We start from the raw sequence: 25,483 nt of genomic DNA, 5'->3' as shown, positions 1-25,483 counted from the left end.
GTGACATTCATGTCCCTGAGTGACTCTTCTATGAAGTCAGTAGACAGATGGGGGAGAGCTTGGTGGTTCATGAGGAGGTCACTGGAAAGGGGGTGTCAATGGCCTCCCAATATCTCTGCAAAGAACGAAGAGGCCAAGTCTTTAGAGTCCTGGTGCTTCCTTTCTTTATATATGTTTGTGAGACATGGATGCTCCCCCAGTGACCTGAGATGAGGCTTGACTCCTTTAATTACTGTGCCCCTTGAGGAGAATCACTTGGGTACCGCTGGTTTTACTTTGTGTTTCCTCATGGAATCCGTTGGGAAATGGAAGGAAAAACCACTAGGAAGAATAAGGTTGTCAAATGTTGTGAAAGTGGCCCAGGGTTAGAATACAGAGGATGGAGTGGAAAGAAATGGGAAAAAAAAGATAGCCAAAAAAAAAAAAGCAGGATTTTGGGGGTTAGCGAACTTATCCCAATAGAAAGGGAAGATATTGCTGATGAAGGCAGTTACAATCCCAAAACTATACATTATTTAGCAAATGTGTTTTTTTTCCACCAAAAGAAAATAGTAAGAAGAATTAGAAAGTGTTTTGTGTGTTCTTATAGGGTTCATAATGTGAAAATTGGCAAGAAGAGGTAATGAAAATGGAGGAAAAGAGGTTCCGAATATAGAAAGGGAGTTGACTTTAGACACAGCAACTGTGTATGTGACATTAAGTAAAATTGGGAAGTTAAGCGGATATGATCAGATATCTGTAAGACAGAGGTCAAAAAAGCAAAAGAGAGCCCAATTAAAATAAGGGGAAATCCAGTGCCATCTACGGGGCAAATTAGCAGGAGGACTTACAAACCGCGACATGAAAATACATATAGAGGCGGTTAAAATATTAGGGATCCATTTGGAGAGGAGAAGGAGGAAGAAGAGACTGGAAGGAGATGGAAGAAAGTTATACAAACTCACAAGTCTCTGGAGGACTAGGAGACTAACATATGAGGGCAAAATTTTGCTAATTAAGTCCAATAATTTTGCCCCGGAGGCTCCACTGCAGCAGCAGTTTTTTTCACGGAAAAATATATTCTAAGGAAAATCGAAAGACAATGTTTTTATTTTTTAGGAGGTCTACAGATGAGAAGGTCATAGAGACAGAAAGTAAAGAAACAAAAAAAGGAAAGGGGAAAAGGTTTTTCTGGACAGGATCTTGTTAAGATTGGAAATACACGCGGCGTTTACATATCCTTATTTACAGGCGGGGAGACTGTGGTTAGCCAGAGCGATTGCAGTAGGTGGTCTAAGAAGGTTTGGGCTTTTAAAACCCCAGAACAAAACCATATGAGTTTAGATTACCCAAACTATACAGGAGGTTGATGGACTGTATCAAAGATTGTGGGCTTCAGCAGGATGAAAAGGACTTGTGGAGGGAGGTGGAAAAAGTGAGGAAAGTGAAGCCAGTAAACGTACTGGGAAATCTAGAGAATCTAAACTGATATGGGAAGATTTGGGGAAAGTTTGGAAATAATCAAGTGACAGATAAACCTGGCTGGCATGCCAGAAGCACTAGAAACCAACCTGGCTTTAAGTAAAGAAATTTACAAAGGGCCTAAATGTCCCAGGGCCGGATGTAAAAGAAAAAATAAGTCAGTATGGACATGCAATGTGGGACTGCCCACAGTAAAAGCAGGATATGGAAGGAAGTAAGGCAGAGACACATAGTAGACATCAAGCTGGATAGGAGACTTGGTGGTGTTTGCAGGAGGTCAGGAAAAGAGGTCCGGGAAGAAAAGGTGGGACCCGAATAAACGTGATAAAGAGAGTATTGTGGAAGGCAAGGTGTGCATACACAAATAAACAAGATTTTCCCAACAGAAAATAATTGGAATGATCAGAAAACCTCTCGTTTTATGAGAAAAAACATCTCAACTTTGGAAGCCCTCTTTCTAAACATAGCCCTTTTTTTTTTTTTTTTTTTTCTCTCCTTCCCCTGTCTGTCTTCATTTTTTTTTTAGTTTTGCCAGTCTTTTAAATTTGAATGTGCGTTTGTCTTCATGCTGATCCCCTTCACCAGCCGGCTCTCTAAACTCTCATACCCATTTAAGACCCCCCTGTTCCCGTTCCTCCTCATGGATGGATATGGATGGATGGATAGAAAGACAGATAGATCTCGTCCAGCTCTTCAGACGGGGAGCCTGCAGCTTACAAGGGGGCATCGTCCAGAAAGGACCAGCAGCCCTGCGTGTCCTTTCCAACCTGCAATCCCACAGTGGCATCAAAGGGAGGGGCAAGCACCGGCTCAAGTCTCGAACGTGTACCCAGGGCTGCCCCAGATCCTCGGCTGCCAAAGCCCAGCTAAGTACAGGTGGAAGGGGAGGCAAAGAAAAGACGAGGCGAAGGGCGACTCCTGCTGGCAGAAGGCAAAAAGCTTACGGCACTCAGTATTCCCAGGCGGTCTCCCATCCAGAGTACTAGCAGGCCCGACTCTGCTTGGCTTCCGGGAATCGGACGAGATCCGGGCGTGTTCAAGTGGTATGGCCGTAAACGAGGGCACTGCTCGTTTTCTCTCCCCAAATGAAACTGACCGTGGAAGCCTCTTTTCAACGACAGCCCTATGTTTTGTTTTTTTTTTTTTCTCCCTTCCCTGTTTGTCTTCCTTTTTTTTTTTTTTTTGTGCATTCCTTTTTTGAAATTTTCATTATATCTTTTGAATTAGAATGCGTTGACTTTCCTCTGATCCCAACCTGTCGGCTCTCTCGCTCCTACGCCACCCATTTAAGACTCCCCTATTTACCCGTTCCACCTCATGGATGGATGGATGGATGGATGGATGGATAGATAGATAGACAGACAAGAGATCTCGTCCAGCTCATCAGACGGGAGCCTGCAACTTTACAAGGGGGCATGCCAGAAGAACCAGCAACCTCGTATCGCTAACATTACCCCAATCCACAGTGGCATCAAAGGAGGGCAAGCACCAGCTCCAACTCTCAGACGTGTACTTGCTTGCCCCCAGATCACTTGGCGGCCTCGGCGCAGGTCTTCGAGGTGCTCTGCTGCCGTGTGCGAGCGCCCGCCGAGGCTTCTTCACTCGTTCTCCGGGCGCAGGGTCGCCTTCCTCTTTCGCTTAGCTTTGCCTCCTGCCTCCTGTCTGCTGTCTGCTGTCTGCTGTCTGCCGCCTGCCGCCTGCCGCCTGTCTTTGTGTTGGGCGGCTGTTTATCATTCAGCGTCCCGCCCAGTCCCTGCCCCTCCTGTTTCTCTTCCAGCCAATAAAGCAAACCAGCGATGGGTGGCTGGTTTCACATAAGAGCGAGGTGCACCTTGGGTTGCTAGTGAAACCTGTCTAATCAAGGTGGTGAGGTCCGGTGCAACTAACATCCAGGTCACACGGTGCACGGAGCGTCTGGGCTGCAGCTTGTAGCTCCCGCGCATGCACTCCCGAGGAGCCAAAGAAGCCCGAAGGATCCCGAGAAGCCCGAGAGGCCGGGGACCGAGGACTGTGCTGGGAAAACCTCCCTTATGAGCGATGGAAGCCGAGGGAAGTGGGAGGGATGAGCCTCAGGCTGTACAACTCTGCCTGGCAGGAGGTCACCATGATCACTAGGTGGTTCTCCCAGGGCGAGGCTCATCCATTGCCTCGGGTGTGGCCAGTGACCTGCGATTTCCCCAAATGCGGGAAACTCGACTGCATAATTTGTGGTAGTGGGGGACTGCGTTTGCACTCTCCCCTGATAGTCCTGGTTCAAAAACAGACTGAAACATGCACGTTTTCAACTTATGGAAGTGGTGCTTGGGCGATTGTGAAGTAGGGCCACCCTTCAGACAACAGCTCTGGGAACTTTAAGCAATAAATAAAGAAGTTCCAAAATCAATCTAATCAATCTGTCATCTGTCCATTTTATTTATTTATTTTTAAGGACCCCCGCCCTAGAAAATGATAATAAAAATAATGTAATTTAAATTAACTAATCAATATATTTATTTATCTTAAGGACCCCACATAATAAAATAATAATATAAATAGCCATTCATTATTTTGCAGTGCCTCTTTACTGATTTACTGGCCGCTTTCCTTGCCAAGAGCCCAGCTTCTGACACGGGTGGAAGGAGGAAAAAGGAGCAGTGAAAGGGCGACTCCTGCTGGCAGAAAGGCAAAGCTTACACAGCACTCAGTATTCCCAGGCAAGCAGAGAGGCTACTCCACCTCTCCCAAATATGCAACTTTGGAAGCCCTCTTTTCTGAACTGACAAGCCATTATTTTTTTTTTTTTCTCCTTCCCCTGTCTGTCTTCATTTTTTTTTTTTTTTTTTTGCCATTCTTTTTTAAAATTTTCGGAATGTCTTTTGAATTAGAATGCGTTGTCCTTCATGCTGATCCCTTCTATTCGGCTCTCTGCGCTCTCACCACCCATTTAAGACCCCCTGTTGCAGTTCACACCTCATGGATGGATGGATGGATGGATGGATACATAGATGGAGCAGATAGATCTCGTCCAGCTCTTTAGGCAGGGGCCTGCAACTTTACAAAGGGGCATGCGTCCAGAAAGGACCAGCAACCTGTTGTCCTTGCTAGCGTGCAATCCCACATTGGCATGGAGGCATAAGCGTGAATATACGGCAAAGTTTCTTAGCAGCCGATTTTCACAAAGCATTGAGCTAAGTTGTTCGAGGAACTTCCCTGGGAGTTCCTGGGAACTTAGTAGGATTCCCCTGGGATTTGCTGGATATCTTAGCCAGCCATTACACCTGGTACTGTGAGTGGTGTGGAGACAGAACCTCTGTGTTTTTCCCAGTTGATTCTGTGGTTCTTCCCAGGGTGTGTTCTTGCTCCTACTTTGTTGTTCAGTGCTTGTATGGACTGGGTGTTGTGCAGGGTCATGGGGTTCAGCGGCTGTGGGGCATCTGTTGGAGAAGAAAGATTCATGAATATTGACTTTGCTGATGATGCTGTGATTGTCGTGGAGTCAATGGAGGCTCTGATCAGGGTGCTCAAGAGACTGAGTGAGGAGTCTGAGTGTCTGGGCTTGTGAGTGTCCTGGATGAAAACCAACAGCCAGGCCTTTAATGACCTCTTGGGCACAGATATCAGCAGTGTGTCTGTTTGCGGAGAGTGTGTTGACCTTGTTGAGTGGTTTACTTACCTTGGCAGTGACATTCATGTCCCTGGTGACTCTTCCTATGAAGTCAGTAGACAGATGGGGAGAGCTTGGTGGTTCATGAGGTCACTGGAAAGGGGTGTGTGGCGCTCCCAATATCTCTGCAAAAGAACGAAGGGCCAAGTCTTTAGAGTCCTGGTGCTTCCTTTCTTGCTATATGTTTGTGAGACATGGATGCTCCCCAGTGACCTGAGATGAAGACTGGACTCCTTTGGTACTGTGCCCCTTCGGAGAATCCTTGGGTACCGCTGGTTTTACTTTGTGTTCCTCATGGAATCCGTTGGGAAATGGAAGGAAAAACCACTAGGAAGAATAAGGTTGTCAAATGTTGTGAAAGTATTGGGGTTAAGAATACAGAGAGGATGGAGTGGAAAGAAATGGGGAAAAAGATAACCAAAAAAAAAAAGCAGGATTTTGGAGGTTAACGAACTTATCAATAGAAGGGAAGATATTGCTGATGAAGGCAGTTACAATCCCAAAACTATCGTATTTAGCAAATGTGTTTTTTCCACCAAAGAAAATAGTAAGAAGAATTATAAGAAAGTGTTTTGTGTTCTTATAGGGTTCATAATGTGAAAAATTGGCAAGAAGGAAGGTAATGAAAATGGAGGGAAAGAGGTTCCGAATATAGAAAGGGAGTTGACTTTAAGACACACAGCAACTGTTGTTAATATGACATTAAGTAAAATTGGGAAGTTAGCGGATATGATCAGATATCTGCTAGGAACAGAATTCAAAAAAGCAAAAGAGCCCAATTAAATAAGGGGAAATCCGAGTGCCATCTGCAGGGCAAGTGGCAGGAGGACTTTCACGACATGAAAATACATAGAGGGGCGGTTAAAATATTAGGGATCCATTTTGGAGAGGAGAAGGAGGGAAGAAGAGACTGGAAGGAGATGGAAAGAAAGTTATACAAGCTCACAAGTCTCTGGAGGACTAGGAGACTAACATATGAGGGCAAAATTTTGCTAATTAAGTCAATAATTTTGCCCAGGCTCTTTTCTGGCAACAGTTTTTTTACGGACAAAATATATTCTAAGGAAAATCGAAAGACAATGTTTTTATTTTTTTGGGAGGTCTACAGATGAGAAGGTCGCAAGACAGAAAGTAAAGAAACAAAAAAGGAAAGGGGAGAAAGGTTTTCTGGACTTAAGGATCTTGTTAAGATTGAAATACACGGCCGTTTACATATCCTTGTTACAGAGCGGGAAAGGGAGGGCAGCGGATTTAGCCAGGTACATGATGGGTGGTCATCTAAGAAGGTTTGGGCTTTATAAAACCCAGAACAAGAAACCATATGAGTTTAGATTACCCAAACTATACAGGAGGTTGATGGACTGTATCAAAGATTGTGGGCTTCAGCAGGATGAAAAGGACTTGTGGAGGAGGTGGAAAGAATTAGTGGAAAAAGTAAGGGAAAGTGAGAAGCCAGTAAACATTACTGGGAAATCTAGAGAGGAATCTAAACTGATATGGGAAAGATTTGGGGGAAAGTTTCCAAATAATCAAGTAGCAGATATAGCCTGGCTGGCCGCCCATGAAGCACTAGAAACCAACCTGGCTTTAAGTAAAAGAAAGAATTTACAAGGGCCTAAATGTCCCAGGGACGGATGTAAAAGAAAAAAAATAAGTCAGTATGGACATGCAATGTGGGACTGCCCCACAGTGGCAAGGATATGGAAGGAAGTAAGGCAGAGACACATAGTAGACATCAAGCTGGATAGAGACTTGGTGGTGTTTGGGAGGTCAGGGAAAAGAGAGGTCGGGAAGAAAGATTGGGACCGAATAAACGTGATAAAAGAAGTATTGTGGAAGGCAAGGTGTGCATACACAAATAAACAGAAAGTTTTTTCCCAACAGAAAATAATTGGAATGATCAGAGAAAACCTCTCGTTTTATGAGAAAAAACATCTCAACTTTGGAAGCCCTCTTTTCTAAACGACAGCCCTATGTTTTTATTTTTCTCTCCTTCCCTGTCTGTCTTCATTTTTTTTTTGCCATTCTTTTAAATTTGAATGTACGTTGTCCTTCATGCTGATCCCCTTCTGTCGGCTCTCTCGCTCTCGCCACCCATTTAAGACCCCCCTGTTCCCCGTTCCTCCTCATGGATGGATGGATGGATAGAAAGACAGATAGATCTCGTCCAGCTCTTCAGACGGGGAGCCTGCAACTTTACAAAGGGGGGCATCGTCCAGAAAGGACCAGCAGCCTCGTGTCCTTTCCAACCTGCAATCCCACAGTGGCATCAAAGGGAGGGCAAGCACCGGCTCAAGTCTCGAACGTGTACCCAGGGCTGCCCCAGATCACTCGGCTGCCAAAAGCCCAGCTTCTGATACGGGTGGAAGGAGGAAAAGAAAAAGACGAGGCGAAGGGCGACTCCTGCTGGCAGAAAGGCAAAAGCTTACGGCACTCGGTATTCCCAGGCGGTCTCCCATCCAAGTACTAACCGAGCCCGACTCTGCTTAGCTTCCGAGATCGGACGAGATCGGGCGTGTTCAGAGTGGTATGGCCGTAAACGAGGGCTGCTCGTTTTTCTCTCCCCAAATAGGCAACTGTGGAAGCCCTCTTTTCTAAACGACAGCCCTATGTTTGTTTTTTTTTTTCTCCTTCCCCTGTCTGTCTTCATTTTTTTTTTTAATTGCCATTCTTTTGAAATTTTAAGTTATGTCTTTTGAATTAGAATGTGCGTTGTCCTTCATACTGATCCCCTTCTGTCGGCTCTCTCCTCTCGCCACCCATTTAAGACTCCCCTGTTACCCGTTCCACCTCATGGATGGATGGATTGATGGATGGATGGATGGATGGATAGATAGACAGAGAGATCTCGTCCAGCTCATCAGACGGGAGCCTGCAACTTTACAAAGGGGGGCATCTTCCAGAAAGAACCAGCAACCTCGTATCCTTGCTAACGTGCAATCCCACAGTGGCATCAAAGGGAGGGCAAGCACCGGCTCAAGTCTCGAACGTGTACCCAGCGCTGCCCCAGATCACTCGGCGGCCTCGGCGCAGGTCTTCCCGAGGGTGCTCTGCTGCCGTGTGCGAGCGCCCACGCCGAGGGCTTCTTCCTCTCGGTCTCCGGAGCGCAGGGTCGCCTTCCTCTTTCGCAGCTTTGCCTCCTGCCCTGCTGCCTGCCTGCCGCCTGCCGCCTGTCTTTGCTGTTGGGCGGCTGTTTCTCATTCAGCATCCCGCCCAGTCCTACCCTCCTGTTTCTCTTCCAGCCAATAAGCTCCAGCGATGGGTGGCTGGTTTTACATAAGAGCGAGGTGCACCTTGGGGTTGCTAGTGAAACCTGTCTAATCAAGGTGGTGAGGTCGGTGCAACCCCAACATCCGGGTCACGGTGCACACGGGCGTCTGGGCAGCAGCTAGCTCCCGCGCATGCGCGCTCCCGAGGCCAAAGAAGCCCGAAGGATCCCGAAGAAGCCCGAAGGAGGCCGAAGGACCGAGGACTGTGCTGGGAAAACCCTCCCGCCGCCGAGCGATGAAGCCGAGGAAGTGGGAGGATGAGCGCCGGGCTGTACAACTCATACTTACCTGGCAGGGGAGATACCATGATCACTAAGGTGGTTCTCCCAGGGCGAGGCTCATCCATTGCACTCCGGGTGTGTGACCCCTGCGATTTCCCCAAATGCGGGAAACTCGACTGCATAATTTGTGGTAGTGGGGGACTGCGTTTCGCGCCTCCCTGATAGTCCTGGTTCAAAAAACAGACTGAAAACATGCGTTTCAACTTATGGAAGTGGTGCTTGGGCGATTGTGAAGCAGGAGCCTGTGAGACAACGGCTCTGGGAGCTTTAAGCAATAAATAAAGAAGTTCCAAAAATCAATCAATCAATCTGTCTGTCTGTCCATTTATTTATTTATTTTAAGGACCCCGCCTTAATAGAAAAATTATAATAAAAATAATATTAATTTAAATTAACTAATCAATGTATGTATTTATCTTAAGGACCCCCCCACACACATAATAAAATAATAATATAAATAATCATTCATTATTTTTAGTGCCTCTTTACTGATTTTAAGCCGCTTTCCTTGCTGCCAAGAGCCCAGCTTCTGACACGGGTGGAAGGAGGAAAAGAAAAAGACGAGGTGAAGGGCGACTCCTGCTGGCAGAAAGGCAAAAGCTTACAGCACTCGGTATTCCCAGTAAACGAGGGCTGCTCCTTTTCTCTCCCAAATATGCAACTTTGGAAGCCCTCTTTTCTGAACGACAGCCGTATGTTTTTTTTTTTCACTCCTTCCCTGTCTGTCTTCATTTTTTTTTTGCCATTCTTTTGAAATTTTTCGAATGTCTTTTGAATTAGAATGTACGTTGTCCTTCATGCTGATCCCCTTCTGTCGGCTCTCGCTCGCCACCCATTTAAGACCCCTGTTACCCGTTCCACCTCATGGACGGATGGATGGATGGATGGATGGATACATAGATAGACAGATAGATCTCGTCCAGCTCTTCAGACGGGGAGCCTGCAACTTTACAAAGGGGCATCGTCCAGAAAGGACCAGCAACCTCGTGTCCTTGCTAACGTGCAATCCCACAGTGGCATGGAGCGCAAAGCGTGAATATCGGCAAAGTTTCTTAGCAGCCTTTGTCGATTTTCACAAAGCATTCGACTCAGTTGTTCGAGCTTCCCTGTGGGAGTTCCTGAGACTTAGTGGGATTCCCCCTGAAGTTGCTGGATATCATGGCCAGCCCGTACACTGGTACTGTGAGTGGTGTGGAGACAGAACCTCTGTGTTTTTCCCAGTTGATTCTGTGGTTCGTCAGGGTGTGTTCTTGCTCCTACTTTGTTCAGTGCTTGTATGGACTGGGTGTTGTGCAGGGTCATGGGGTTCAGCGGCTGTGGGGCATCTGTTGGAGAAGAAAGATTCATGAATATTGACTTTGCTGATGATGCTGTGATTGTCGTGGAGTCAATGGAGGCTCTGATCAGGGTGCTCAAGAGACTGAGTGAGGAGTCTGAGTGTCTGGGCTTGTGAGTGTCCTGGATGAAAACCAACAGCCAGGCCTTTAATGACCTCTTGGGCACAGATATCAGCAGTGTGTCTGTTTGCGGAGAGTGTGTTGACCTTGTTGAGTGGTTTACTTACCTTGGCAGTGACATTCATGTCCCTGGTGACTCTTCCTATGAAGTCAGTAGACAGATGGGGAGAGCTTGGTGGTTCATGAGGTCACTGGAAAGGGGTGTGTGGCTCCCAATATCTCTGCAAAGAACGAAGGGCCAAGTCTTTAGAGTCCTGGTGCTTCCTTTCTTGCTATATGTTTGTGAGACATGGATGCTCCCCAGTGACCTGAGATGAAGACTGGACTCCTTTGGTACTGTGCCCCTTCGAGAATCCTTGGGTACCGCTGGTTTTACTTTGTGTTCCTCATGGAATCCGTTGGGGGAAATGGAAGGAAAACCACTAGGAAGAATAAGGTTGTCAAATGTTGTGAAAGTATTGGGGTTAAGAATACAGAGAGGATGGAGTGGAAAGAAATGGGGAAAAAGATAACCAAAAAAAAAAAGAAAACCAGGATTTTGGAGGTTAACGAACTTATCAATAGAAGGGAAGATATTGCTGATGAAGGCAGTTACAATCCCAAAACTATCGTATTTAGCAAATGTGTTTTTTCCACCAAAGAAAATAGTAAGAAGAATTATAAGAAAGTGTTTTGTGTTCTTATAGGGTTCATAATGTGAAAAATTGGCAAGAAGGAAGGTAATGAAAATGGAGGGAAAGAGGTTCGAATATAGAAAGGGAGTTGACTTTAAGACACACAGCAACTGTTGTTAATATGACATTAAGTAAAATTGGGAAGTTAGCGGATATGATCAGATATCTGCTAGGAACAGAATTCAAAAAAGCAAAAGAGCCCAATTAAATAAGGAAATCCGAGTGCCATCTGCAGGGCAAGTGGCAGGAGGACTTTGGGCACGACATGAAAATACATAGAGGCGGTTAAAATATTAGGGATCCATTTTGGAGAGGAGAAGGAGGGAAGAAGAGACTGGAAGGAGATGGAAAGAAAGTTATACAAGCTCACAAGTCTCTGGAGGACTAGGAGACTAACATATGAGGGCAAAATTTTGCTAATTAAGTCAATAATTTTGCCCAGGCTCTTTTCTGGCAACAGTTTTTACGGACAAAATATATTCTAAGGAAAATCGAAAGACAATGTTTTTATTTTTTTGGGAGGTCTACAGATGAGAAGGTCGCAAGACAGAAAGTAAAGAAACAAAAAAGGAAAGGGGGAGAAAGGTTTTCTGGACTTAAGGATCTTGTTAAGATTGAAATACACGGCCGTTTACATATCCTTGTTACAGAGCGGAAAGGGAGGGCAGCGGATTTAGCCAGGTACATGATGGGTGGTCATCTAAGAAGGTTTGGGCTTTATAAAACCCAGAACAAGAAACCATATGAGTTTAGATTACCCAAACTATACAGGAGGTTGATGGACTGTATCAAAGATTGTGGGCTTCAGCAGGATGAAAAGGACTTGTGGAGGAGGTGGAAAGAATTAGTGGAAAAGTAAGGGAAAGTGAGAAGCCAGTAAACATTACTGGGAAATCTAGAGAGGAATCTAAACTGATATGGGAAAGATTTGGGGGAAAGTTTCCAAATAATCAAGTAGCAGATATAGCCTGGCTGGCCGCCCATGAAGCACTAGAAACCAACCTGGCTTTAAGTAAAAGAAAGAATTTACAAGGGCCTAAATGTCCCAGGGACGGATGTAAAAGAAAAAAAAATAAGTCAGTATGGACATGCAATGTGGGACTGCCCCACAGTGGCAAGGATATGGAAGGAAGTAAGGCAGAGACACATAGTAGACATCAAGCTGGATAGAGACTTGGTGGTGTTTGGGAGGTCAGGGAAAAGAGAGGTCGGGAAGAAAGATTGGGACCGAATAAACGTGATAAAAGAAGTATTGTGGAAGGCAAGGTGTGCATACACAAATAAACAGAAAGTTTTTTCCCAACAGAAAATAATTGGAATGATCAGAGAAAACCTCTCGTTTTATGAGAAAAAACATCTCAACTTTGGAAGCCCTCTTTTCTAAACGACAGCCCTATGTTTTTTATTTTTTTCTCTCCTTCCCCTGTCTGTCTTCATTTTTTTTTTTTTTGCCATTCTTTTAAATTTGAATGTACGTTGTCCTTCATGCTGATCCCCTTCTGTCGGCTCTCTCGCTCTCGCCACCCATTTAAGACCCCCCTGTTCCCCGTTCCTCCTCATGGATGGATGGATGGATAGAAAGACAGATAGATCTCGTCCAGCTCTTCAGACGGGGAGCCTGCAACTTTACAAAGGGGGGCATCGTCCAGAAAGGACCAGCAGCCTCGTGTCCTTTCCAACCTGCAATCCCACAGTGGCATCAAAGGGAGGGCAAGCACCGGCTCAAGTCTCGAACGTGTACCCAGGGCTGCCCCAGATCACTCGGCTGCCAAAAGCCCAGCTTCTGATACGGGTGGAAGGAGGAAAAGAAAAGACGAAGGGCGACTCCTGCTGGCAGAAAGGCAAAAGCTTACGGCACTCGGTATTCCCAGGCGGTCTCCCATCCAAGTACTAACCGAGCCCGACTCTGCTTAGCTTCCGAGATCGGACGAGATCGGGCGTGTTCAGAGTGGTATGGCCGTAAACGAGGGCTGCTCGTTTTCTCTCCCAAATAGGCAACTGTGGAAGCCCTCTTTTCTAAACGACAGCCCTATGTTTTTTTTTTTTTCTCCTTCCCTGTCTGTCTTCATTTTTTTTTTTTAATTGCCATTCTTTTGAAATTTTAAGTTATGTCTTTTGAATTAGAATGTGCGTTGTCCTTCATACTGATCCCCTTCTGTCGGCTCTCTGCTCTCGCCACCCATTTAAGACTCCCCTGTTACCCGTTCCACCTCATGGATGGATGGATTGATGGATGGATGGATGGATGGATAGATAGACAGAGATCTCGTCCAGCTCATCAGAGGGGAGCCTGCAACTTTACAAAGGGGGGCATCTTCCAGAAAGAACCAGCAACCTCGTATCCTTGCTAACGTGCAATCCCACAGTGGCATCAAAGGGAGGGCAAGCACCGGCTCAAGTCTCGAACGTGTACCCAGCGCTGCCCCAGATCACTCGGCGGCCTCGGCGCAGGTCTTCCCGAGGGTGCTCTGCTGCCGTGTGAGCGCCACGCCGAGGGCTTCTTCCTCTCGGTCTCCGGGCGCAGGGTCGCCTTCCTCTTTCGCAGCTTTGCCTCCTGCCTCCTGTCTGCCGCCTGCCGCCTGTCTTTGCTGTTGGGCGGCTGTTTCTCATTCAGCATCCCGCCCAGTCCTACCCCTCCTGTTTCTCTTCCAGCCAATAAGCTCCAGCGATGGGTGGCTGGTTTATAAGAGCGAGGTGCACCTTGGGGTTGCTAGTGAAACCTGTCTAATCAAGGTGGTGAGGTCGGTGCAACCCCAACATCCGGTCACGGTGCACACGGGCGTCTGGGCAGCAGCTAGCTCCGCGCATGCGCGCTCCGAGGCCAAAGAAGCCCGAAGGATCCCGAAGAAGCCCGAAGGAGGCCGAAGGACCGAGGACTGTGCTGGGGAAAACCTCCCGCCGCCGAGCGATGAAGCCGAGGAAGTGGGAGGATGAGCGCCGGGCTGTACAACTCATACTTACCTGGCAGGGGAGATACCATGATCACTAAGGTGGTTCTCCCAGGGCGAGGCTCATCCATTGCACTCGGGTGTGCTGACCCCTGCGATTTCCCCAAATGCGGGAAACTCGACTGCATAATTTGTGGTAGTGGGGACTGCGTTCGCGCTCTCCCTGATAGTCCTGGTTCAAAAACAGACTGAAAACATGCGTTTCAACTTATGGAAGTGGTGCTTGGGCGATTGTGAAGCAGGAGCCTGTGAGACAACGGCTCTGGGAGCTTTAAGCAATAAATAAAGAAGTTCCAAAAATCAATCAATCAATCTGTCTGTCTGTCCATTTATTTATTTATTTTAAGGACCCCCGCCCAATAGAAAAATTATAATAAAAATAATATTAATTTAAATTAACTAATCAATGTATGTATTTATCTTAAGGACCCCCCCACACACATAATAAAATAATAATATAAATAATCATTCATTATTTTTAGTGCCTCTTTACTGATTTTAAGCCGCTTTCCTTGCTGCCAAGAGCCCAGCTTCTGACACGGGTGGAAGGAGGAAAAGAAAAGACGAGGTGAAGGGCGACTCCTGCTGGCAGAAAGGCAAAAGCTTACAGCACTCGGTATTCCCAGTAAACGAGGGCTGCTCCTTTTTCTCTCCCCAAATATGCAACTTTGGAAGCCCTCTTTTCTGAACGACAGCCGTATGTTTTTTTTTTTCACTCCTTCCCTGTCTGTCTTCATTTTTTTTTTGCCATTCTTTTGAAATTTTTCGAATGTCTTTTGAATTAGAATGTACGTTGTCCTTCATGCTGATCCCCTTCTGTCGGCTCTCTCGCTCTCGCCACCCATTTAAGACCCCTGTTACCCGTTCCACCTCATGGACGGATGGATGGATGGATGGATGGATACATAGATAGACAGATAGATCTCGTCCAGCTCTTCAGACGGGAGCCTGCAACTTTACAAAGGGGGCATCGTCCAGAAAGGACCAGCAACCTCGTGTCCTTGCTAGCGTGCAATCCCACAGTGGCATGGGCAAAGCGTGAATATCGGCAAAGTTTCTTAGCAGCCTTTGTCGATTTTCACAAAGCATTCGACTCAGTTGTTCGAGCTTCCCTGTGGGAGTTCCTGAGACTTAGTGGGATTCCCCCTGAAGTTGCTGGATATCATGGCCAGCCCGTACACTGGTACTGTGAGTGGTGTGGAGACAGAACCTCTGTGTTTTTCCCAGTTGATTCTGTGGTTCGTCAGGGGTGTGTTCTTGCTCCTACTTTGTTCAGTGCTTGTATGGACTGGGTGTTGTGCAGGGTCATGGGGTTCAGCGGCTGTGGGGCATCTGTTGGAGAAGAAAGATTCATGAATATTGACTTTGCTGATGATGCTGTGATTGTCGTGGAGTCAATGGAGGCTCTGATCAGGGTGCTCAAGAGACTGAGTGAGGAGTCTGAGTGTCTGGGCTTGTGAGTGTCCTGGATGAAAACCAACAGCCAGGCCTTTAATGACCTCTTGGGCACAGATATCAGCAGTGTGTCTGTTTGCGGAGAGTGTGTTGACCTTGTTGAGTGGTTTACTTACCTTGGCAGTGACATTCATGTCCCTGGTGACTCTTCCTATGAAGTCAGTAGACAGATGGGGAGAGCTTGGTGGTTCATGAGGTCACTGGAAAGGGGTGTGTGGCGCTCCCAATATCTCTGCAAAAGAACGAAGGGCCAAGTCTTTAGAGTCCTGGTGCTTCCTTTCTTGCTATATGTTTGTGAGACATGGATGCTCCCCAGTGACCTGAGATGAAGACTGGACTCCTTTGGTACTGTGCCCCTTCGGAGAATCCTTGGGTACCGCTGGTTTTACTTTGTGTTCCTCATGGAATCCGTTGGGGGAAATGGAAGGAAAAACCACTAGGAAGAATAAGGTTGTCAAATGTTGTGAAAGTATTGGGGTTAAGAATACAGAGAGGATGGAGTGGAAAGAAATGGGGAAAAAGATAACCAAAAAAAAAAGCAGGATTTTGGAGGTTAACGAACTTATCAATAGAAGGGAAGATATTGCTGATGAAGGCAGTTACAATCCCAAAACTATCGTATTTAGCAAATGTGTTTTTTCCACCAAAGAAAATAGTAAGAAGAATTATAAGAAAGTGTTTTGTGTTCTTATAGGGTTCATAATGTGAAAAATTGGCAAGAAGGAAGGTAATGAAAATGGAGGGAAAGAGGTTCCGAATATAGAAAGGGAGTTGACTTTAAGACACACAGCAACTGTTGTTAATATGACATTAAGTAAAATTGGGAAGTTAGCGGATATGATCAGATATCTGCTAGGAACAGAATTCAAAAAAGCAAAAGAGCCCAATTAAATAAGGAAATCCGAGTGCCATCTGCAGGGCAAGTGGCAGGAGGACTTTGGGCACGACATGAAAATACATAGAGGCGGTTAAAATATTAGGGATCCATTTTGGAGAGGAGAAGGAGGGAAGAAGAGACTGGAAGGAGATGGAAAGAAAGTTATACAAGCTCACAAGTCTCTGGAGGACTAGGAGACTAACATATGAGGGCAAAATTTTGCTAATTAAGTCAATAATTTTGCCCAGGCTCTTTTCTGGCAACAGTTTTTACGGACAAAATATATTCTAAGGAAAATCGAAAGACAATGTTTTTATTTTTTTGGGAGGTCTACAGATGAGAAGGTCGCAAGACAGAAAGTAAAGAAACAAAAAAGGAAAGGGGGAGAAAGGTTTTCTGGACTTAAGGATCTTGTTAAGATTGAAATACACGGCCGTTTACATATCCTTGTTACAGAGCGGAAAGGGAGGGCAGCGGATTTAGCCAGGTACATGATGGGTGGTCATCTAAGAAGGTTTGGGCTTTATAAAACCCAGAACAAGAAACCATATGAGTTTAGATTACCCAAACTATACAGGAGGTTGATGGACTGTATCAAAGATTGTGGGCTTCAGCAGGATGAAAAGGACTTGTGGAGGAGGTGGAAAGAATTAGTGGAAAAGTAAGGGAAAGTGAGAAGCCAGTAAACATTACTGGGAAATCTAGAGAGGAATCTAAACTGATATGGGAAAGATTTGGGGGAAAGTTTCCAAATAATCAAGTAGCAGATATAGCCTGGCTGGCCGCCCATGAAGCACTAGAAACCAACCTGGCTTTAAGTAAAAGAAAGAATTTACAAGGGCCTAAATGTCCCAGGGACGGATGTAAAAGAAAAAAAAATAAGTCAGTATGGACATGCAATGTGGGACTGCCCCACAGTGGCAAGGATATGGAAGGAAGTAAGGCAGAGACACATAGTAGACATCAAGCTGGATAGAGACTTGGTGGTGTTTGGGAGGTCAGGGAAAAGAGAGGTCGGGAAGAAAGATTGGGACCGAATAAACGTGATAAAAGAAGTATTGTGGAAGGCAAGGTGTGCATACACAAATAAACAGAAAGTTTTTTCCCAACAGAAAATAATTGGAATGATCAGAGAAAACCTCTCGTTTTATGAGAAAAACATCTCAACTTTGGAAGCCCTCTTTTCTAAACGACAGCCCTATGTTTTTATTTTTTCTCTCCTTCCCTGTCTGTCTTCATTTTTTTTTTTGCCATTCTTTTAAATTTGAATGTACGTTGTCCTTCATGCTGATCCCCTTCTGTCGGCTCTCTCGCTCTCGCCACCCATTTAAGACCCCCCTGTTCCCCGTTCCTCCTCATGGATGGATGGATGGATAGAAAGACAGATAGATCTCGTCCAGCTCTTCAGACGGGAGCCTGCAACTTTACAAAGGGGGCATCGTCCAGAAAGGACCAGCAGCCTCGTGTCCTTTCCAACCTGCAATCCCACAGTGGCATCAAAGGGAGGGCAAGCACCGGCTCAAGTCTCGAACGTGTACCCAGGGCTGCCCCAGATCACTCGGCTGCCAAAAGCCCAGCTTCTGATACGGGTGGAAGGAGGAAAAGAAAAAGACGAGGCGAAGGGCGACTCCTGCTGGCAGAAAGGCAAAAGCTTACGGCACTCGGTATTCCCAGGCGGTCTCCCATCCAAGTACTAACCGAGCCCGACTCTGCTTAGCTTCCGAGATCGGACGAGATCGGGCGTGTTCAGAGTGGTATGGCCGTAAACGAGGGCTGCTCGTTTTCTCTCCCAAATAGGCAACTGTGGAAGCCCTCTTTTCTAAACGACAGCCCTATGTTTTTTTTTTTTTCTCCTTCCCTGTCTGTCTTCATTTTTTTTTTTTTAATTGCCATTCTTTTGAAATTTTAAGTTATGTCTTTTGAATTAGAATGTGCGTTGTCCTTCATACTGATCCCCTTCTGTCGGCTCTCTCGCTCTCGCCACCCATTTAAGACTCCCTGTTACCCGTTCCACCTCATGGATGGATGGATTGATGGATGGATGGATGGATGGATAGATAGACAGAGAGATCTCGTCCAGCTCATCAGACGGGAGCCTGCAACTTTACAAAGGGGGCATCTTCCAGAAAGAACCAGCAACCTCGTATCCTTGCTAACGTGCAATCCCACAGTGGCATCAAAGGGAGGGCAAGCACCGGCTCAAGTCTCGAACGTGTACCCAGCGCTGCCCCAGATCACTCGGCGGCCTCGGCGCAGGTCTTCCCGAGGGTGCTCTGCTGCCGTGTGCGAGCGCCCACGCCGAGGGCTTCTTCCTCTCGGTCTCCGGAGCGCAGGGTCGCCTTCCTCTTTCGCAGCTTTGCCTCCTGCCTCCTGTCTGCCGCCTGCCGCCTGTCTTTGCTGTTGGGCGGCTGTTTCTCATTCAGCATCCCGCCCAGTCCTACCCCTCCTGTTTCTCTCCCAGCCAATAAGCTCCAGCGATGGGTGGCTGGTTTGCATAAGAGCGAGGTGCACCTTGGGGTTGCTAGTGAAACCTGTCTAATCAAGGTGGTGAGGTCGGTGCAACCCCAACATCCGGGTCACGGTGCACACGGGCGTCTGGGCAGCAGCTAGCTCCCGCGCATGCGCGCTCCCGAGGCCAAAGAAGCCCGAAGGATCCCGAAGAAGCCCGAAGGAGGCCGAAGGACCGAGGACTGTGCTGGGGAAAACCTCCCGCCGCCTGGCGATGAAGCCGAGGAAGTGGGAGGATGAGCGCCGGGCTGTACAACTCATACTTACCTGGCAGGGGAGATACCATGATCACTAAGGTGGTTCTCCCAGGGCGAGGCTCATCCATTGCACTCCGGGTGTGCTGACCCCTGCGATTTCCCCAAATGCGGGAAACTCGACTGCATAATTTGTGGTAGTGGGGGACTGCGTTCGCGCTCTCCCTGATAGTCCTGGTTCAAAAAACAGACTGAAAACATGCGTTTCAACTTATGGAAGTGGTGCTTGGGCGATTGTGAAGCAGGAGCCTGTGAGACAACGGCTCTGGGAGCTTTAAGCAATAAATAAAGAAGTTCCAAAAATCAATCAATCAATCTGTCTGTCTGTCCATTTATTTATTTATTTTAAGGACCCCCCAATAGAAAAATTATAATAAAAATAATATTAATTTAAATTAACTAATCAATGTATGTATTTATCTTAAGGACCCCCCCACACACATAATAAAATAATAATATAAATAATCATTCATTATTTTTAGTGCCTCTTTACTGATTTTAAGCCGCTTTCCTTGCTGCCAAGAGCCCAGCTTCTGACACGGGTGGAAGGAGGAAAAGAAAAGACGAGGTGAAGGGCGACTCCTGCTGGCAGAAAGGCAAAAGCTTACAGCACTCGGTATTCCCAGTAAACGAGGGCTGCTCCTTTTTCTCTCCCCAAATATGCAACTTTGGAAGCCCTCTTTTCTGAACGACAGCCGTATGTTTTTTTTTTTCACTCCTTCCCTGTCTGTCTTCATTTTTTTTTTGCCATTCTTTTGAAATTTTTCGAATGTCTTTTGAATTAGAATGTACGTTGTCCTTCATGCTGATCCCCTTCTGTCGGCTCTCTCGCTCTCGCCACCCATTTAAGACCCCCCTGTTACCCGTTCCACCTCATGGACGGATGGATGGATGGATGGATGGATACATAGATAGACAGATAGATCTCGTCCAGCTCTTCAGACGGGGAGCCTGCAACTTTACAAAGGGGGCATCGTCCAGAAAGGACCAGCAACCTCGTGTCCTTGCTAGCGTGCAATCCCACAGTGGCATGGGCAAAACGTGAATATCGGCAAAGTTTCTTAGCAGCCTTTGTCGATTTTCACAAAGCATTCGACTCAGTTGTTCGAGCTTCCCTGTGGGAGTTCCTGAGACTTAGTGGGATTCCCCCTGAAGTTGCTGGATATCATGGCCAGCCCGTACACTGGTACTGTGAGTGGTGTGGAGACAGAACCTCTGTGTTTTTCCCAGTTGATTCTGTGGTTCGTCAGGGGTGTGTTCTTGCTCCTACTTTGTTCAGTGCTTGTATGGACTGGGTGTTGTGCAGGGTCATGGGGTTCAGCGGCTGTGGGGCATCTGTTGGAGAAGAAAGATTCATGAATATTGACTTTGCTGATGATGCTGTGATTGTCGTGGAGTCAATGGAGGCTCTGATCAGGGTGCTCAAGAGACTGAGTGAGGAGTCTGAGTGTCTGGGCTTGTGAGTGTCCTGGATGAAAACCAACAGCCAGGCCTTTAATGACCTCTTGGGCACAGATATCAGCAGTGTGTCTGTTTGCGGAGAGTGTGTTGACCTTGTTGAGTGGTTTACTTACCTTGGCAGTGACATTCATGTCCCTGGTGACTCTTCCTATGAAGTCAGTAGACAGATGGGGAGAGCTTGGTGGTTCATGAGGTCACTGGAAAGGGGTGTGTGGCGCTCCCAATATCTCTGCAAAAGAACGAAGGGCCAAGTCTTTAGAGTCCTGGTGCTTCCTTTCTTGCTATATGTTTGTGAGACATGGATGCTCCCCAGTGACCTGAGATGAAGACTGGACTCCTTTGGTACTGTGCCCCTTCGAGAATCCTTGGGTACCGCTGGTTTTACTTTGTGTTCCTCATGGAATCCGTTGGGGGAAATGGAAGGAAAAACCACTAGGAAGAATAAGGTTGTCAAATGTTGTGAAAGTATTGGGGTTAAGAATACAGAGAGGATGGAGTGGAAAGAAATGGGGAAAAAGATAACCAAAAAAAAAAGCAGGATTTTGGAGGTTAACGAACTTATCAATAGAAGGGAAGATATTGCTGATGAAGGCAGTTACAATCCCAAAACTATCGTATTTAGCAAATGTGTTTTTTCCACCAAAGAAAATAGTAAGAAGAATTATAAGAAAGTGTTTTGTGTTCTTATAGGGTTCATAATGTGAAAAATTGGCAAGAAGGAAGGTAATGAAAATGGAGGGAAAGAGGTTCGAATATAGAAAGGGAGTTGACTTTAAGACACACAGCAACTGTTGTTAATATGACATTAAGTAAAATTGGGAAGTTAGCGGATATGATCAGATATCTGCTAGGAACAGAATTCAAAAAAGCAAAAGAGCCCAATTAAATAAGGAAATCCGAGTGCCATCTGCAGGGCAAGTGGCAGGAGGACTTTAACACGACATGAAAATACATAGAGGGCGGTTAAAATATTAGGGATCCATTTTGGAGAGGAGAAGGAGGGAAGAAGAGACTGGAAGGAGATGGAAAGAAAGTTATACAAGCTCACAAGTCTCTGGAGGACTAGGAGACTAACATATGAGGGCAAAATTTTGCTAATTAAGTCAATAATTTTGCCCAGGCTCTTTTCTGGCAACAGTTTTTTTACGGACAAAATATATTCTAAGGAAAATCGAAAGACAATGTTTTTATTTTTTTGGGAGGTCTACAGATGAGAAGGTCGCAAGACAGAAAGTAAAGAAACAAAAAAGGAAAGGGGGAGAAAGGTTTTCTGGACTTAAGGATCTTGTTAAGATTGAAATACACGGCCGTTTACATATCCTTGTTACAGAGCGGAAAGGGAGGGCAGCGGATTTAGCCAGGTACATGATGGGTGGTCATCTAAGAAGGTTTGGGCTTTATAAAACCCAGAACAAGAAACCATATGAGTTTAGATTACCCAAACTATACAGGAGGTTGATGGACTGTATCAAAGATTGTGGGCTTCAGCAGGATGAAAAGGACTTGTGGAGGAGGTGGAAAGAATTAGTGGAAAAGTAAGGAAAGTGAGAAGCCAGTAAACATTACTGGGAAATCTAGAGAGGAATCTAAACTGATATGGGAAAGATTTGGGGGAAAGTTTCCAAATAATCAAGTAGCAGATATAGCCTGGCTGGCCGCCCATGAAGCACTAGAAACCAACCTGGCTTTAAGTAAAAGAAAGAATTTACAAGGGCCTAAATGTCCCAGGGACGGATGTAAAAGAAAAAAAAATAAGTCAGTATGGACATGCAATGTGGGACTGCCCCACAGTGGCAAGGATATGGAAGGAAGTAAGGCAGAGACACATAGTAGACATCAAGCTGGATAGAGACTTGGTGGTGTTTGGGAGGTCAGGGAAAAGAGAGGTCGGGAAGAAAGATTGGGACCGAATAAACGTGATAAAAGAAGTATTGTGGAAGGCAAGGTGTGCATACACAAATAAACAGAAAGTTTTTTCCCAACAGAAAATAATTGGAATGATCAGAGAAAACCTCTCGTTTTATGAGAAAAACATCTCAACTTTGGAAGCCCTCTTTTCTAAACGACAGCCCTATGTTTTTATTTTTTCTCTCCTTCCCTGTCTGTCTTCATTTTTTTTTTTGCCATTCTTTTAAATTTGAATGTACGTTGTCCTTCATGCTGATCCCCTTCTGTCGGCTCTCTCGCTCTCGCCACCCATTTAAGACCCCCCTGTTCCCCGTTCCTCCTCATGGATGGATGGATGGATAGAAAGACAGATAGATCTCGTCCAGCTCTTCAGACGGGGAGCCTGCAACTTTACAAAGGGGGGCATCGTCCAGAAAGGACCAGCAGCCTCGTGTCCTTTCCAACCTGCAATCCCACAGTGGCATCAAAGGGAGGGCAAGCACCGGCTCAAGTCTCGAACGTGTACCCAGGGCTGCCCCAGATCACTCGGCTGCCAAAAGCCCAGCTTCTGATACGGGTGGAAGGAGGAAAAGAAAAAGACGAGGCGAAGGGCGACTCCTGCTGGCAGAAAGGCAAAAGCTTACGGCACTCGGTATTCCCAGGCGGTCTCCCATCCAAGTACTAACCGAGCCCGACTCTGCTTAGCTTCCGAGATCGGGCGTGTTCAGAGTGGTATGGCCGTAAACGAGGGCTGCTCGTTTTTCTCCCAAATAGGCAACTGTGGAAGCCCTCTTTTCTAAACGACAGCCCTATGTTTTTTTTTTTTTCTCCTTCCCTGTCTGTCTTCATTTTTTTTTTTTTTAATTGCCATTCTTTTGAAATTTTAAGTTATGTCTTTTGAATTAGAATGTGCGTTGTCCTTCATACTGATCCCCTTCTGTCGGCTCTCTCGCTCTCGCCACCCATTTAAGACTCCCCTGTTACCCGTTCCACCTCATGGATGGATGGATTGATGGATGGATGGATGGATGGATAGATAGACAGAGAGATCTCGTCCAGCTCATCAGACGGGGAGCCTGCAACTTTACAAAGGGGGGCATCTTCCAGAAAGAACCAGCAACCTCGTATCCTTGCTAACGTGCAATCCCACAGTGGCATCAAAGGGAGGGCAAGCACCGGCTCAAGTCTCGAACGTGTACCCAGCGCTGCCCCAGATCACTCGGCGGCCTCGGCGCAGGTCTTCCCGAGGGTGCTCTGCTGCCGTGTGCGAGCGCCCACGCCGAGGGCTTCTTCCTCTCGGTCTCCGGAGCGCAGGGTCGCCTTCCTCTTTCGCAGCTTTGCCTCCTGCCTCCTGTCTGCCGCCTGCCGCCTGTCTTTGCTGTTGGGCGGCTGTTTCTCATTCAGCATCCCGCCCAGTCCTACCCCTCCTGTTTCTCTTCCAGCCAATAAGCTCCAGCGATGGGTGGCTGGTTTGCATAAGAGCGAGGTGCACCTTGGGGTTGCTAGTGAAACCTGTCTAATCAAGGTGGTGAGGTCGGTGCAACCCCAACATCCGGGTCACGGTGCACACGGGCGTCTGGGCAGCAGCTAGCTCCCGCGCATGCGCGCTCCCGAGGCCAAAGAAGCCCGAAGGATCCCGAAGAAGCCCGAAGGAGGCCGAAGGACCGAGGACTGTGCTGGGAAAACCTCCCGCCGCCGAGCGATGAAGCCGAGGAAGTGGGAGGATGAGCGCCGGGCTGTACAACTCATACTTACCTGGCAGGGGAGATACCATGATCACTAAGGTGGTTCTCCCAGGGCGAGGCTCATCCATTGCACTCCGGGTGTGCTGACCCCTGCGATTTCCCCAAATGCGGGAAACTCGACTGCATAATTTGTGGTAGTGGGGGACTGCGTTCGCGCTCTCCCTGATAGTCCTGGTTCAAAAAACAGACTGAAAACATGCGTTTCAACTTATGGAAGTGGTGCTTGGGCGATTGTGAAGCAGGAGCCTGTGAGACAACGGCTCTGGGAGCTTTAAGCAATAAATAAAGAAGTTCCAAAAATCAATCAATCAATCTGTCTGTCTGTCCATTTATTTATTTATTTTAAGGACCCCCGCCCAATAGAAAAATTATAATAAAAATAATATTAATTTAAATTAACTAATCAATGTATGTATTTATCTTAAGGACCCCCCCACACACATAATAAAATAATAATATAAATAATCATTCATTATTTTTAGTGCCTCTTTACTGATTTTAAGCCGCTTTCCTTGCTGCCAAGAGCCCAGCTTCTGACACGGGTGGAAGGAGGAAAAGAAAAGACGAGGTGAAGGGCGACTCCTGCTGGCAGAAAGGCAAAAGCTTACAGCACTCGGTATTCCCAGTAAACGAGGGCTGCTCCTTTTTCTCTCCCCAAATATGCAACTTTGGAAGCCCTCTTTTCTGAACGACAGCCGTATGTTTTTTTTTTTCACTCCTTCCCTGTCTGTCTTCATTTTTTTTTTGCCATTCTTTTGAAATTTTTGGAATGTCTTTTGAATTAGAATGTACGTTGTCCTTCATGCTGATCCCCTTCTGTCGGCTCTCTCGCTCTCGCCACCCATTTAAGACCCCCCTGTTACCCGTTCCACCTCATGGACGGATGGATGGATGGATGGATGGATACATAGATAGACAGATAGATCTCGTCCAGCTCTTCAGACGGGGAGCCTGCAACTTTACAAAGGGGCATCGTCCAGAAAGGACCAGCAACCTCGTGTCCTTGCTAGCGTGCAATCCCACAGTGGCATGGGCAAAGCGTGAATATCGGCAAAGTTTCTTAGCAGCCTTTGTCGATTTTCACAAAGCATTCGACTCAGTTGTTCGAGCTTCCCTGTGGGAGTTCCTGAGACTTAGTGGGATTCCCCCTGAAGTTGCTGGATATCATGGCCAGCCCGTACACTGGTACTGTGAGTGGTGTGGAGACAGAACCTCTGTGTTTTTCCCAGTTGATTCTGTGGTTCGTCAGGGGTGTGTTCTTGCTCCTACTTTGTTCAGTGCTTGTATGGACTGGGTGTTGTGCAGGGTCATGGGGTTCAGCGGCTGTGGGGCATCTGTTGGAGAAGAAAGATTCATGAATATTGACTTTGCTGATGATGCTGTGATTGTCGTGGAGTCAATGGAGGCTCTGATCAGGGTGCTCAAGAGACTGAGTGAGGAGTCTGAGTGTCTGGGCTTGTGAGTGTCCTGGATGAAAACCAACAGCCAGGCCTTTAATGACCTCTTGGGCACAGATATCAGCAGTGTGTCTGTTTGCGGAGAGTGTGTTGACCTTGTTGAGTG

At 46.6% G+C, this 25,483-nt stretch overlaps 8 non-coding genes and 1 pseudogene across 8 annotated transcripts; 5 read left to right on the top strand and 4 right to left on the bottom strand.

Moving 5' to 3' along the window:
* The first annotated feature begins 3,541 nt into the window (after window positions 1-3,541).
* Window positions 3,542-3,703, top strand: LOC120522711. Its single transcript, XR_005632491.1, has one exon. It is a non-coding gene; the product is annotated as a U1 spliceosomal RNA (small nuclear RNA).
* A 3,823-nt stretch (window positions 3,704-7,526) lies between these two features.
* LOC120522696 lies at window positions 7,527-7,645 on the bottom strand. Its single transcript, XR_005632478.1, has one exon. It is a non-coding gene; the product is annotated as a 5S ribosomal RNA (ribosomal RNA).
* A 1,008-nt stretch (window positions 7,646-8,653) lies between these two features.
* On the top strand, window positions 8,654-8,815 carry LOC120522710. The gene has a single exon (XR_005632490.1). It is a non-coding gene; the product is annotated as a U1 spliceosomal RNA (small nuclear RNA).
* A 3,816-nt stretch (window positions 8,816-12,631) lies between these two features.
* On the bottom strand, window positions 12,632-12,750 carry LOC120522695. Its single transcript, XR_005632477.1, has one exon. It is a non-coding gene; the product is annotated as a 5S ribosomal RNA (ribosomal RNA).
* A 988-nt stretch (window positions 12,751-13,738) lies between these two features.
* Window positions 13,739-13,899, top strand: LOC120522709. The gene has a single exon (XR_005632489.1). It is a non-coding gene; the product is annotated as a U1 spliceosomal RNA (small nuclear RNA).
* A 3,815-nt stretch (window positions 13,900-17,714) lies between these two features.
* LOC120522694 lies at window positions 17,715-17,833 on the bottom strand. The gene has a single exon (XR_005632476.1). It is a non-coding gene; the product is annotated as a 5S ribosomal RNA (ribosomal RNA).
* A 999-nt stretch (window positions 17,834-18,832) lies between these two features.
* Window positions 18,833-18,996, top strand: LOC120522704. The gene has a single exon (XR_005632484.1). It is a non-coding gene; the product is annotated as a U1 spliceosomal RNA (small nuclear RNA).
* A 3,816-nt stretch (window positions 18,997-22,812) lies between these two features.
* LOC120522697 lies at window positions 22,813-22,921 on the bottom strand (annotated as a pseudogene).
* A 1,001-nt stretch (window positions 22,922-23,922) lies between these two features.
* Window positions 23,923-24,086, top strand: LOC120522703. Its single transcript, XR_005632483.1, has one exon. It is a non-coding gene; the product is annotated as a U1 spliceosomal RNA (small nuclear RNA).
* Window positions 24,087-25,483: the final 1,397 nt, after the last annotated feature.

Source organism: Polypterus senegalus, unplaced genomic scaffold (assembly GCF_016835505.1).
Source record: "Polypterus senegalus isolate Bchr_013 unplaced genomic scaffold, ASM1683550v1 scaffold_2225, whole genome shotgun sequence".
NCBI lineage: Eukaryota > Metazoa > Chordata > Cladistia > Polypteriformes > Polypteridae > Polypterus > Polypterus senegalus.
Note: the sequence above shows the minus strand (reverse complement) of the source record. Positions and strands in the feature narration are given on the sequence as shown.